The following is a 15,667-nucleotide window of genomic DNA, read 5'->3' on the forward strand; positions in this document are numbered from 1 at the left end:
CAGGAACTTGCTCTGAGGTAGAGGTACTTTTTCTGAAGAAGAGGGAACTTCTATAACCTAATATAAATACTCTTCAGAATTAGTCTATTACATAAATTGTAATTTTGCAGAAATGTTAGAAATCAACAATAGAATCAAATGACTATGACAAACTATATGAAAACTCAATACCTAGAAGAGAGGCTGTGTTACTAGTAGACTACCATTAGATTGCATTGCTAAGTAACCCATTTGGACAAGACAAAAAGGCAGTGAAGAAAGAAATAAGAATTTAACTGCATTTCCACCCACTTTCTGTCTTTAAAATGGTTTTGGGCTACGGTCTCGCTAATATAAAAATACACCAAAAAGGCTGTAAGTTTGCTTGGCTGAGATGATCTGCTTTGACAAATTGAACAGCTCTTTTTCCCCTCTCCTAATGCACTTGTCACTCAGTATTAACTGTTCTCATTAATGACAATGGGAAAGTTTATCTTAGGCACACATTTAAAATCATCTGCCGCTTACAATGGAGCTCAAAAATCTCCTACAAAATAGTAGGATCTACTTACACAACCCTTTTTTTGAAGTAGTGTTACTCTTTATGCCAGTCCGTGAATAATCTATTCACCACAATAAAGTACATTCTTCGGTGATCAATACACATTATCTTTGCTCAGATACATCTCTATACAGCCCCATTGAATAGCCAGCTACCTGTGTGGTTTGGCTGGATGGCGGCTTTCTGTGCTCAAGAATGAGGGATATTCCAAACCGTGTGTTCAGTGGCTAACTGAAGTGTGTTGCTGCTTCATTGCAGATGAAATGTTGAATAAGTAAATATTGTTAACGTTTTCTGAATCAATATTTACCCCAACTAAACAGTTCAAAAAAGTGTTTTTTTTAATTGCTAACTTACTTGGTACTTATTATGTTTTATAACACGTCTCTAACACAAAATACTAAAATACCAATTTTTGCTTGTCCATATGCATTGTTTACTATTAACTGTTTAGTTAAAGCAATGCCCTTCTCAGATGGCAGGCTTACTTTAGAATCTAACACTCCCCTGCATTTCCCTGAGCAAAACTCAGTTTGGCATTTACCATGGTGAACAGCACCTGAATGGAATTTAATTACTTCCAAGCAATTCACTTTACGTTTAAAATGCATTAATCGTGTACCATGAGTCTACTGTGACCACCACCAGAGTATGGTACTATACCCCGAGCAGCAGCATTCTGCAAGGGACATTACATCTATATCAGCAGACAGACCAACTACTAAACACACTATACTCAAGCACAAAATAAATACTTACTTGGACCTAAACAGGACCTGTACCAAAAGAACAAGACTCTTACAAGACTCTTACAACATTTGCTATTACTTAAAACTCTACGTTGCTTCAGAAGTACACAGCAAATACAAATACTATTTCCTGATGTGGCTTGAATGAGATTATTTGAAATGTTAATTATCTGGATTCAAATTTGAAAATAGACATAGTATTATATGATAAACGTTTATGTATTTATGAGCTGTTGAGTTCTCTCTAAAACGAAGGACTATAAAATGCAGGGTTAGATACAACATATTGCAGTCACTGGCCCTGTCCTCGCACACAACTCTACGCCAATGGTCCTGTTGGAGCAGAGCAGCGTCAATGCAAACAAATAGCCTGGCCCCTCCCCCTGACCCCTGGAACCTCCACTACCCCAACAGACTGTCACTGTGCTGTCTGTGGGAAAGTTAGTTTTAGCTCAGATGCCGGTGGAGACAAAGCAGGAATAGCTCCTGGCTATGGCACTTTTTGTGCAGGATCAAAATTCCACCTTTAGACAACCACCTTTTGACAAGTGCTGCCTCCCCCTTTTACTTGGTCCTGACTGCACTCGCAAACAAGGAGCCATTTCATACACAGCCACCATTTTATGTTAATTTCATAATCATGGATCAACACTACAACATTAACTGGTTCTGGGTGAGCCACAATCAACAAAGTACAAAGGAATACAATGGTGCTAGTTGTTTATAGACCTCTGTCTGCATAGCCAGAACAACAGACAGGAGAGGTGCAGCGCTACAATATTCCAACATGTTAGAGGATGAAAAACAACAAGAACATTCCTAAAATGCCTCGAGCATGCCTTGATACACACTAATTCTAACTGTCAAATAGGACCACAAGGGCTCCCGAGTGGCGCAGGGGTCTAAGGCACTGCATCTCAGTGCAAGAGGTGAAACTACAGTCCCTGGTTTGAATCCAGGCTGAATCAGTGATTAGGAGTCCCATAGGGCGGCGCACAATTGGCCCAGCGTTGTCCGGGGTAGGCCTTCATTGTAAATAAGGATTTGTTCTTAACTGACTTGCCTATTTATTTATTAATTTTTATTTCACCTTTATTTAACCAGGTAGGCTAGTTGAGAACAAGTTCTCATTTGCAACTGCGACCTGGCCAAGATAAAGCAAAGCAGTTCGACACATACAACAAAGGCAATAAATAGGCCAATTACAATATAGCAATTAAACACTGGAATGGTAGATGTGCAGAAGATGAATGTGCACGTAGAGATACTGGGGTGCAAAGAAGCAAGATAAATAAATAAATACAGTATGGGGATGAGTTAGTTGGATGGGCTATTTACAGATGGGCTATGTACAGGTGCAGTGATCTGTGAGCTGCTCTGACAACTGGTGCTTAAAGTTAGTGAGGGAGATGTGAGTCTCCAGCTTCAGTGATTTTTGCAGTTCGTTCCAGTTAAATAAAGGATAAACAAAATCCTCAAGCCTCAGGTTTTAATGAGAGCTCAATATCAGAGGGCTGCAATCCACTAGTGTGAAAGGTTTTGTTTTATTTCAGGCCAAATACAGCTTATAGTATATTCTGATGGCTAATATTACTCTTTAATAGTATCTCTCTCTAAAACGCTAAATAAGAACAAGCTAACTTTACCCTTTGTGATATATGACCTCCTTGACCACCTTTTCTATAGCATTTAAAACATACAGTGCCATGAAAAAGTATTTGCTCCCTTTCTGATTTTCTCTACTTTTGCATATTTTTGATACTGAATGTTATCAGATCTTCAACCAAAATCTAATATTAGATTAAGGGTGACCTGAGATTACAAATAACAAAAAAAGATATACTTCTTTTATTTATTTAATTAAGAAAGTTATGCAACACCCAATGCTCCTGTGTGAAAAAGTAATTGCCCCCTGACACACAATAACTGGTTGTGCTATCTTTAGCTGCAAAGACTCCAACCAAAAACTTCCTGTAGTTGTTCATCTTGGACGAGATGGATCCCATTAAGCCTGGCGAAAACCAAACACTGCATTCGACAGTAAGAACCTTATACCAACAGTCAAGCATGGTAGTTGAAGTGTGATGGTTTCAAACTTCCACCAAATATCAATGTTTAGAAAAAGGTTGAGAGGATGTGAGTAGAAAAACATTGCTTTTCAATGCATATCTCTTGCAAAAGCCCTTACGTAAAGAAGTGAAAACAGGTTTTAAGTGGATGGGGTGTTTTGGTTCAGCTTGAAAGTTATCCACTTAGCAGGAAAGGGAAATGTAATAAAGTCATCCCCCCCCCCCCCCAGCCCCACTTTACTGCACAGTCACAGAGGCACTTGAAATAAAACCTCTACATAATAGATGGTTATTTGATGTATGTTCTAAATAATTTGCTGTGCTGAATGTGCAGTGTGGGGTCTGTTTGCGTGAGATGTCGTGGCCTACACTGAGAACGAGCATTCCACTGAAACACAAGAGGGTGAGAAATTCAGAAAGGTGGGCCATCTATAATTCATGTCCAATATTATTTAAAGAATCGCTGCAAACTGTGATGTTGGGGGAGGGGGATCGGCACTTAACAGATGTATAGACTGAACAATGGATCTTTAAAAGCTCTGTGGTGTGAAAAGATGATTTGGTTTTTATTGAACACTCAATTGAACCGATGACCAAATCTACTCTCTTTGTGAGTCTTCACAGATGACGTAGCAAGCTCCTGTAGTTCAGGTAAGGCTGTAGATTATGGGCTCTCTGCTTGGCACGCAACCTCTCACGCACACAGCCACCTGTTCTCAACAATACAGCAGCCATTTGAGCTGTGAGGGTCTGAACACGCTGGTGACTTGCCACTCTTTAATTGCTGCTTCTCCACGGAGGCTAAAAGCATTAATGGTGAAGAGATGGCCTCGGTAAAGAGGAGGGCTCTCTCCTACCCTATTCACGCCTTCCCGAATGTGCTGTGGCTCTAATTAGTTATGACCTGGAAATCACTTAACCAGTCATCTGACTCTAAGCACCACTCAAAATAGCAGCCTGCCATGCTTTGCGTAACAAACTGCGCAATAGGCCCATCAACATTCATCCACTCAGCACTAGAATTGTTTAAGGGGAAAAATGTACGAGATACAGTTTCAACATTCAGAGACACACGCAATCTAAAGCCCTTTCTTAACCCAACCTACCTCCACTATGCTCTCTCCTCTCCTCTTTTGCCTAGCTGGCTGATGCCAACATGTTTCAGGTTAATTTTCAGCCAATATGAGTGGGGATGGAGTGACAGCACCTGACAAAACAGCTCAGAGAAGAGTAGTATTCCAGGTGACAAGAACCTGAACTGGCGACCCAAACTCCTGCGCTCGGGTTGTAGGGGAGAACTTCAGACATTAGGAATTGTTTGCAATTGGTTGTAAGGGGAGGGATAGTTATAAGTGCAGAGCTCTAGAAACACTTAACATTTAATTTAGGAAGAAAAGGAGTTAAACGCATTATGCTTGTCATGCTCCATCATATACTGCTTTCAATCCGAACTGAGAGGGCTCCAAAATTATGGACAGAGTGAATGTATGTTGGAGTGCCAAAACACTGCTACACTAGCAAACCTTTCATTTCTTTTGGTACTGTTACGATGGTAAGGCCCAGGAGTTTTTTTCTGAGAACATGGCCTGACCAGGTAAAACTCTGGGCACTTGTTATGACCTGATCTGGTCACAGGTTAGGTCACATGACCAGGATTACTCCTTGTCCTACTAATGATGCAGCCTCTAATCTGAAACTAGCACCTCGAGCACAGGTAAGAAAATAATTTACATTCCTAAACAAAGTCAGGTTAATTTGACACAGATCCTAAAGCTCAGTCTTAACCCCCGACCCCATCGTGTTTAGTCTTAAGTGTTGGGACTTAGAAGCACTTAAGTTTTCTGTAATTGCCTATCTGTTGCATTCTTACCCTTGGTGACCCGGGTGAGCAGCTGCATTGTGAAATTAATGACAGACAGGAAAGAAGCCCTAATCTTCAGCCTCACTACACCTCATACCTCACCTTCCCTGACTGATATAGCCACAGCCCCAGGCCTAACACTGCCTACAGGGACTCCTGGGTAATGAGTCCTCGTCAACCTGTATCTGAACTCTACTGTACCCGTCTGTCTGTCCACGGCAAACATGTGTGGCTGTGTGTACTGAGGCCGCCAGTTGAAGTTTTGGTGTCATGCCATATGAAAGTGGTGATGCAAGTTTACTTCAATATGCTCATCAACATAACGATTATATAAATTACATGATGTGCACTATTGTACTTAGAGTAACAGTCAAAGGTTTGGACACACCTATTAATTCCACAGTTTTTCTTTATGTTTACTATTTTCTACATTGTAGAATAATAGTGAAGACATCAAAACTATGAAATAACACATATGGAATCATGTAGTTACCAAAAAAGAGATAAACAAATCCAAATATATTTTATATGAGATTCTTCAAAGTAGCCACCCTTTGCCTTGATGACATCTTTGCACACTCTTGGCACTCTCTCAACCAGATTCATGAGGTAGTCACCTGGAATGCATTTTAATTAACAGGTGTGCCTCGTTAACAGTTAATTTGTTGAATTTCATTCCTACCTTAATGTGTTTGAGCCAATCAGTTGTGACAAGGTAGGGGTGGTATACAGAAGATAACCATATTTGGTCAAAGACCATATTATGGCAAGAACAGCTCAAATAAGCAAAGAGAAACGACAGTCCATCATTACTTTAAAACTTCTTAGGGCCCGCCTCCTGGGTGGCGCAGTGGTTAAGGGCACTGTACTGCAGCGCCAGCTGTGCCATCAGAGACTCTGGGTTCGCGCCCAGGCTCTGTCGTAACCGGCCGCGACCGGAAGGTCCGTGGGGCGACGCACAATTGCCCTAGCGTTGTCCGGGTTAGGGAGGGCTTGGCCGGTAGGGATGTCCTTGTCTCATCGCGTACCAGCGACTCCTGTGGCGGGCCGGGCGCAGTGCGCGCTAACCAAGGTTGCCAGGTGCACGGTGTTTCCTCCGACACATTGGTGCGGCTGGCTTCCGGGTTGGATGCGCGCTGTGTTAAGAAGCAGTGCGGCTTGGTTGGGTTGTGTATCGGAGGACGCATGACTTTCAACCTTCGTCTCTCCCGAGCCCGTATGGGAGTTGTAGCGATGAGACAAGATAGTAGCTACTAAAAAACAATTGGATACCATGAAATTGGGGAGAAAAAGGGGTAAAAAAAATACAATAATAATAAATAAAAAACTTCTTAGGGCTAGGCTCATTTTATCTCCACTTCCTGCCTGAATGAAGTGCCCAAAATAAACTGCCTGTAGCTCAGGCCCTGAAGACAGGATATGCATATAATTGGTACCATTGGAAAGAAAACACTTTGTCGTTTGTAGAAATGTTAACATAATGTAGGAGAATATAACACAATAGATATGGTGGGAGAAAATCCCCCCAGAAATCTCCCTGTTTTTTTGAGAGACCATCCTCTTAGAAATGCAAGAGAAAGCTAATATTGTAAAATAGCTCCCTGGATGCAATTCCTATGGCTTCCACAGGGTGTCAGCAGTCTATGTTAAAGGTTTCAGGCTTGTAACTTCAAAAACGAATAAGAAATGACAGTTCCAGTAGAAGGACACAGTCTTGGAAATCTGTGTTTGCATGAAGAACTTATGCACCTGCTAAAATCGGTTTCCTATTGAACATACTTCTTTCCAAAATACATTTTATAGTTTAATTACATTTTAGGGTATCTGAGGAGTAAATAGAAACTCATTTTGACTCGTTGAAACAAAGTTTAGGGGTAGATTTTCGGATTCCTTTCTCTGCAAGTTGAACTAGTTGATTACTCAAATCGATGGCGACAACTAAACAGACTTGGAGGAGGTGGTGTGATGGTATGGGGGTGTTTTGCTGGTGACACTGTCTGTAATTATTTAGAATTCAAGGCACACTTAACCAGCATGGCTACCACAGCATTCTGCAGCGATACGCCATCCCATCTGTTTTGCACTTAGTGGGACTATCATTTGTTTTTCAACAGAAAAATGACTCAAAACACACCTCCAGGCTGTGTAAGGGCTATTTGACCAAGAAGGAGAGTGATGGAGTGCTGCATCAGATGACCTGGCCTCCACAATTACCAGACCTCAACCCAATTTAGATGGTTTTCGATGAGTTGAAACTCAGAGTGAAGGAAAAGCAGCCAACAAGTGCTCAGCATATGTGGGAACTCCTTCAAGACTGTTGGAAAAGCATTCCAGGTGAAGCTGGTTGAGAGAATGCCAAGAGTGTGCAAAGCTGTCATCGAGGCAAAGCGTGGCTACTTTGATGAATTTAAAATATATTTTAATTTGAACTTTTTTGGTTACTACATTATTCCATATGTGGTATTTCATAGTTTTGATGTCTTCACTATTATTCTACAATGTTGACTGGTAATGTGTATCCTATCGAACTCCCTAAGGGCTACTTTCATACTTCTGTCTGTCCGTCCGTCCGTCTAGTTGGAAATATGATCTTTATCTCCTTTGTCAAGCTCAGCCAGCCTGGCATGAGTGACAACCCAACAGGATCTGAGATAAAGCAGGGAGATCAATTAAAAACCAGACAGGCCACATTAATGAGACAGTAGTAGGTAGAGAGAGTAAACTACATTAGCTGATTACAGATTGATAACACAGAGGAACAGTTTCATTGCTGTGGTTAACCCCTCCACACACATATCTCAATTTATGTTGGGTACTACACAGTACACAGGCCTCAATTTTATGATGGGTTACTTACGTAAAAAAATGTATCTCAGTGTTCCTTTCGGTCAACAATCAGAAAATCAAAGGCAATTGACATGACTCAACCCAAACCTTAATACCACATGATGGTATGGTGGTAAACTGGGTTTGTGCGAAGAGCACTGTGGTTTTAGCAGAGAGATTAGCGACTGGGCCAAAGTTGGCCTCCAATCCTTGACCTGCTGATGGCCCTGGGCCTTTGATGCGGGCCCATCATACCTGGCATGGCAGCAGTGGGAACTAGACTGGTGTCAGGTCTAATCAGCTGCCTGTCTCTGGACAGCTAACCCAGGGCTGCGCTAATTGGCCCAATTGAGGATTATACCCATTTGCTGCAGATTCAAGTCAATAATTTAGTCAAATGGTACTTTTTTTTTTATCTCTCTCATTAAGATGCCTAAGCTGAGAAGAAATGGGATCAGACAGGGTTTTATTCCTTAGAAGGGGGACGTTTTTGGAGAGCTGTGAGGATTGGCTGAGCTGTTCTACAGTATCATTTGAGACTGGTATTAGAATAGTATCAAAACATTACCTTTATTTAATCCCAAAACATCTCTGTGACGATGGAATGGTTGACATCGTCTTGATTATGGCTGGCATACAAACACACATAATAGAATAGAAATAAATATTAATGTATATGCAAGAAGAGGGTCCCAATGCTCCCTCATTTGGGGGAATCCCATGAGCAAACACCAGTAACCTAAAGTGAACTGGCTCATCGTGTATCTACACAGCAGAAGCGCAGAAAAGAGAAGTGTGAAAGACCCACACTTTTCCCTGGAAAAATAATAATTTGAACATGGGAAGCTAAGCTGCCCTAACAGACAATGAAAGCACAAAGAATTACAATGTGGTCCAGAACTCATAGAAACCCATTACATAAGCACAACTAAAGGCCATAGCAAACCTCCATGTGGATTTTTATAGGGCTCATGAACCATTTATTATGTGCCTGTTAGGGGTTTAGGGTTAAGGCTCTAGGGTTTGGCTGGGTGCCACAGTTTCTCTTTACAGAACTCCCCAACATGAAACAATGGGTCTTCCTGACCAACCATTAACAACATCTCCACATGAGAAGCTCATTATGGCCAATAATGACCGTTAACCTCTAATGATAATTTGTGGAGGGTAACTTAATTTGTCAGTGGAAGGAGTGTATGTTGATTTATGGAGGAGTGGAGGGCATAAGGCGGATCCTTTGGTGGCAGTCGCTAGGGGAGACACAGAGGGGAGGGGAGAAGAGGACACTTAAGTTTGTTAATCAAATGGCCGGCTAAAGAGGTCAGCGGGTCACAGAGGGGGCACAGTGGTCACTTGAGGGTGAAGTCCCAAACACCAAAGCAGTGCCAACCCAATTGAGCAGCAAGCACATGAAAGGGGGCATGGCTTAGTGGACTATGCTAATTCAGCTGTGGGTATTCTTATGTCAAACGGTCCTGGCTTAAAGCCCTTACTCTCTCAGACAGATTAAATGGAAATAGGCTTGTCAGCGCTGTCCACTTGTTTCACACCTTCTATTACCTTACATCTGCATTGACTGGGACAGATACCTAATCACGTCGTCAAAGACCCTCCACTGTCCTCACACACTTTTGTTCCGCATGCCAGAGCTCGGTATTCAATCAGAGAGAGAGAGAGAGAGACAGAGAGACAGAGAGAGAGAGAGAGAGAGAGAGAGAGAGAGAGAGAGAGAGAGAGAGAGAGAGCTGTTATTCCAAAAGTTGTTCTAAGGAGGCACATCTCTTTTAATTATTAATGACCACCCACAAGAGCTTAAGTACCTTTTTAAGACTTTAATAGTGTAATAAAAGAAGGCTTACCTATGTGGTGTAAACACAATAGCAATGTGAGTCCCCAAAACCTGCTTACCTGTAGGGTGAGAACCAAGGAGATCGGCTCAGAGATTCTCCCTTTGTGTTGCAAAATAAATAGACTTTAGCGCTCACTAAAACACAAAAGAAACACTGTTGGAGTGGGAACAACTGCTGCATTTCGCCTCATTTATTGACTTCGACATTCAATATAAACACCATCATTCATTTCACTGTATTTTTCATTTATTGATGAATTCCCGATACATACAAGTATCACACAGCCATATGCACTTCATGCTACCATTACAAAAGCCTATTGAAGTTAGCATCCAAATGTAAATTATTATTAATTATTTCCAAATATCAACAAAGGTTTTTCTCGGTGTAAGAAATGCCCACACCAGGTCAGTCAGTGGAGGCGTCTGTCTCACGTGTAGCAGACGTTGCAGAAACAAAAGAAGATTACGGACGAGTGAGTGAACCTGGAAGCCCAGATGGGTAAACATGACTTGAGGGGGAAAATCCCCCAGCGCAGCCCTAAACCATATCCCTCCCCCCTCCTTCTTTTGTGCACAGCAAGTTCAACACTTAAAGCAATGAAGCAAACTGTTGGGATTATGCTCAAGTAATGAAGCAGAACAAGATAAACAACCATTCTTATTGGAGAGGAAGAAAACTAATTGTGTTCTGGGATTTGGTGGCAGCGGTGGGATCTTAAAAGATGGTTGCGTTGCTGGCTTGTCACAACCGCACAGTATTTTGGTGTTTCCCCTCCCTCCTGGACACACACACACACACACACACACACACACACACACACACACACACACACACACACACACACACACACACACACACACACACACACACACACACACACACACACACACACACACACACACACACACACACACACACACACACTATTTACAGTAAGCAGATCTGGCTATCACCTTGCACCCTGCCCAGGGCACGCCTCAGTCCTCTTTATTTTATTAACTGCACCAGTGGGCAGCTACCAAAACACAGGGCAAACGGAACAAACCACGTGGAGAGTTGTGAGAAGGGGGAGAGCAGGCCAACCTATGCAGGACACGGGGGAACGGACGGAGAATCACAGTCTCCTACCTCCACTCTATCCTGTCCCAAAATGTGAAGGAACATTTAGAAAAGCAAATGCAGCAGTTGGTGTGAGATGAATGAAGGGAGAGGCCGAGGGGAAAAGGGAGGGGGTATGGGAGACGCTGTTCGGACCGCACAACATAAAGTTACCCTGGGTCCTGGCAGCCCTGTGCATCCGCTGAGTCCCCTCAGTCTGATATCATCTGACATGGTGGCTGACATGTTTCATACAGCCCTCTACAACTGCTGCTGACACACAAAGGAAACAGAGACGAGTTCACAAGACCACAGGTCAACAAAACTCTCATGCTAAATCAAGAAGGGCTTGTCCCTGAATTAGCACTGTTTGGAAATAAAACTTGTATTGTGTAGTTTGATTTAGTATGAGCAGTAATTTCTTTATAAACATGATACATAAATAATGTTATGATGGAGAGACTATTCAACACTATTCACAAATGAAAATTATGTGGTATACAATCGATTGAATTCAGATTTGTGAAGGCAAGGTAAAAACAAATAAAATCCATATGTGACTATGGAACAAACAGAATAAAGTTTATTCTATACATTTCCTTATGCCATTTTAGACAATCACATTTGTCTGTAATAACATCCCAGCAGTAAACAAACAGTGGGATATTGGCCAGCCTTGACGGGCCAGCCGTGATATTTCCACAGTAGATTCCTCTTTCTCACACAACCTGGCTGCATGGGCCTTTCTGCTGGAAACAGGAAAATTGCAAAGGGTGACAGAAAAAAAACAACCCTTGTCTAAAAATATCTTGCCTGCATTAAGTAACCTTTAAGCTGTGAGGGAGAGAGAGCTGTACTCTCACACACCCACACACACACGCAGGCACACACGCACGCACACAGACACACAAAATGAATCCCTCACTCCTCTGTACATTTTATGGGATACACTGAAATAAAAATAAAACTCAACATGTAAAGTGTTGGTCCCATGTTTCATGAGCTGAAATAAAAGATCCCAGAAATGTTCCATACTCTTCAATTTTGTTGATCATTACACAGCTGCACCTTGTGCTGGGGACAGCAAAAGGCCACTCTAAAATGTGCCGTGTTAGCATTAACAGTAAGCAGAATGGGAGAAGATTTGATGGTAATAGAAAAGGTCCTTCTAGTTATTTGATATCATTACTACTAGGATTGCACATTTTGGGGAATATTCAGAGGTGGAAACTTTCCGTGGGAATTAATGGGAATATATGGAAATATATGCAAATTAATGTTAATACCATTTAAGTGTAGATTATTTTTTTTGCATTGGATATACTTACCATATGATATGAAGACAGAAACATCAACCTTTAACCTTATCATAAGTAGACATATTTGGAAATTATTAAATCCTTCAAATATAAATATTTTTAAAAAATGACTTAGTTACAAATTGAACTTTAATTAAATGAGTTGACTCTTCACATAGGATGATTTCACTGAACAAAAGGAAGGGAATATTGAATGATCCCCAATGATCCGTCACATCTCCCAAAAATCTGTAAAATGATAGTCTAGAAACTAAAGCTTTGGTTGTCTTCCTCTCAGGTTTCCATGTCTTCTCCCTGGACCTCCTCAATGTCCACCTTGAACATCAGACTCTGAGGCCCCATCTTCACTGTCACTTTCCAACCTTGTTGAGGATGGCTCATTGTCAGGCTCAAAAAGCCTCAAATTTGCCTGGATGGCCACCAATTTTTCAACCCTTGTTTTGGTCAGCCTGTTGCGTGCTTTGGTGTGTGTGTTCCCAAATAAGGACCAGTTGCGCTCTGAGGCAGCTGATGTTGGTGGGATTTGGAGGATGATAGAGGTAACAGGGGAAAGAGCCCCTTCCACCAGGTGGCTGATGAGATGTTGGCACAACTGCTATATTGCATCTCCATCCCAAAGCCCTTGCTTGGAAGTGTATTTCGCCAGACTGCCAAGAAACTTGCCCTCATCCAGGCCAAGGTGGCGAGACACGGTAGAGATGACACCATAGACCTTGTTGATCTCTGTACCAGACAGGATGCTCTTGCCAGTATACTTGGGGTCCAACATGTACGCTGCGGTATGCATGGGCTTCAGGCAGAAGTCTTCACGCTTTCTGATGTATTTCAGAACTGCAGTTTCCTCTGCTTGGAGCAAAAGTGAAGTGGGCAGGGCAGTATGGATTTCTTCTCTGAGAAGGGCCACTCTAGTACACAGCGTTGTACAAGATCTTCAGTTTCTTGGCAATTTCTCGTGTGGAATAGACTTCAATTCTCAGAACAAGAATAGACTGATGAGTTTCAGAAGAAAGTCTTTGTTTCTGCCCGTTTTGAGTCTGTAATCAAACCCACAAATGCTGATGCTCCAGATACTCAACTGGTCTAAAGAAGGCCAGTTTTATTGCTTCTTTAATCAGGACAACAGTTTTCAGCTGTGCTAACATAATTGCAAAATGGTTTTCTAATGATCAATTAGCCTTTTAAAATGATAAACTTGGATTAGCTAACACAATGTGCCATTGGAACACAGGAGTTGTAAGGGCGTTCGTCTGTAGGAGGAGGAGAAGCGGACCAAAGCGCAGCGTGGTGGTTATTCATATTTTAATAAATCACTACACATGAACAAACTAACGAAAACAAGAAATGTGAGAACGCAAAACAGTCCTATCCTGTGACGACAAACACAGTGACAGGAACAATCACCCACAAACACAGTGAAACCCAGGCTACCTAAGTATAATTCTCAATCAGAGACAACTAATGACACCTGCCTCTGATTGAGAAACATACTAGGCCGAAAACATAGAAATGCCCCAAAACATAGAAAAACAAACATAGACTGCCCACCCAACTCACGCCCTGACCATACTAAATAAATACAAAACAGAAATAGAGGTCAGAACGTGACAGTACCCCCCCCAAAGGTGCGGACTCCGGCCGCAAAACCTTGACCTATAGGGGAGGGTCTGGGTGGGCGTCTGTCCGCGGTGGCGGCTCTGGCGCGGGACGCGGACCCCACTTCACCATTGTCTTAGTCCGCCTTATTGTCCGCCTCCCTGGCTTACTCACCATGGCCACCCCTCTCAATGACCCCACTGGACAGAGGGGCTGCTCGGGACAGAGGGGCAGCTCGGGACAGAGGTGAAGCAGCTGCTCGGGACAGAGGGACAGCTGCTCGGGACAGAGGGGCGATAGCAGCTCGGGACAGAGGGGCGATAGCAGCTCGGGACAGAGGGGCGATAGCAGCTCGGGACAGAGGGGCGATAGCAGCTCGGGACAGAGGGGCGATAGCAGCTCGGGACAGAGGGGCGATAGCAGCTCGGGACAGAGGGGCGATAGCAGCTGCTCGGGACAGAGGGGCGATAGCAGCTGCTCGGGACAGAGGGGCGGCAGCTGCTCGGGACAGAGGGGCGGCAGCTGCTCGGGACAGAGGGGCGGCAGCTGCTCGGGACAGAGGGGCAGCTGCTCGGGCGGCCCCTGGCTGACTGACGGCACTGGCGGCCCCTGGCTTACTGGCGGCCCCTGGCTGACTGGCGGCCCCTGGCGGCCCCTGGCTGACTGGCGGCCCCTGGCTGACTGGCGGCACTGGCGGCCCCTGGTTGACTGGCGGCGCTGGCGCTGGGCTGACTGGCGGCACTGGCGGCCCCTGGCTGACGGGCGGCACTGGCGGCGCTGGGCAGACGGGCGGCACTGGCGGCGCTGGGCAGACGGGCGGCACTGGCGGCGCTGGGCAGACGGGCGGCACTGGCGGCGCTGGGCAGACGGGCAGCACTGGCGGCGCTGGGCAGACGGGCGGCACTGGCGGCGCTGGAGAGGAGGAAGGCTCTGGAAGCGCCGGACTGAGTAGCTCTCGTAGCGCCGAACAGGCGGGAGACTCCGGCAGCGCTGGAGAGGAGGAAGGCTCTGGTAGCGCCGGAGAGGCGGGAGACTCCGGCAGCGCTGGAGAGGAGAGAGCCCCTGCAAGGATGGGCCGGAGAGACAGCCTGGTACGGGGAGCTGCCACCGGAGGGCTGGTGCGTGGAGGTGGTGACGGATAGACCGGGCCGTGCAGGCGCACCTTACCCGGTTGAATGGTCCCGGTCGCCCTGCCAGTGCGGCGAGGTGGAATAGCCCGCACTGGGCTATGCAGGCGAACCGGGGACACCGTGCGCAAGGCTGGTGCCATGTAAGCCGGCCCAAGGAGACGCACTGGAGACCAGATGCGTAGAGCCGGCTTCATGGCACTTGGCTCGATGCCCACTCTAGCCCGGCCGATACGCGGAGCTGGAATGTACCGCACCGGGCTGTGCACCCGCACTGGGGACACCGTGCGCTCCACAGCATAACACGGTGCCTGCCCGGTCTCTCCAGCCCCCCGGTAACCACAGGAAGTTGGCTCAGGTCTCCTACCTGGCGTAGCCATACTCCCTGTTAGCCCCCCCCCAATAAATTTTTGGGGCTGACTCCCGGGCTTCCATCCACGACGCCGCGCTGCCTCCTCATACCAGCGCCTCTCCGCTTTCGCCGCCTCCAGTTCTTCTTTGGGACGGCGATATTCTCCTGGCTGAGCCCAGGGTCCTCTTCCGTCTAATTCCTCCTCCCATGTCCATACCTCCTCGCGCTGCTCCTGCTGCTGCTTTTTCCGTTGCCCATTACCACACCGCTTGGTCCTGT

Source organism: Oncorhynchus mykiss, chromosome 2, assembly GCF_057628025.1.
Source record: "Oncorhynchus mykiss isolate SJ-2025 chromosome 2, ASM5762802v1, whole genome shotgun sequence".
Classification (NCBI taxonomy): Eukaryota; Metazoa; Chordata; class Actinopteri; order Salmoniformes; family Salmonidae; genus Oncorhynchus; species Oncorhynchus mykiss.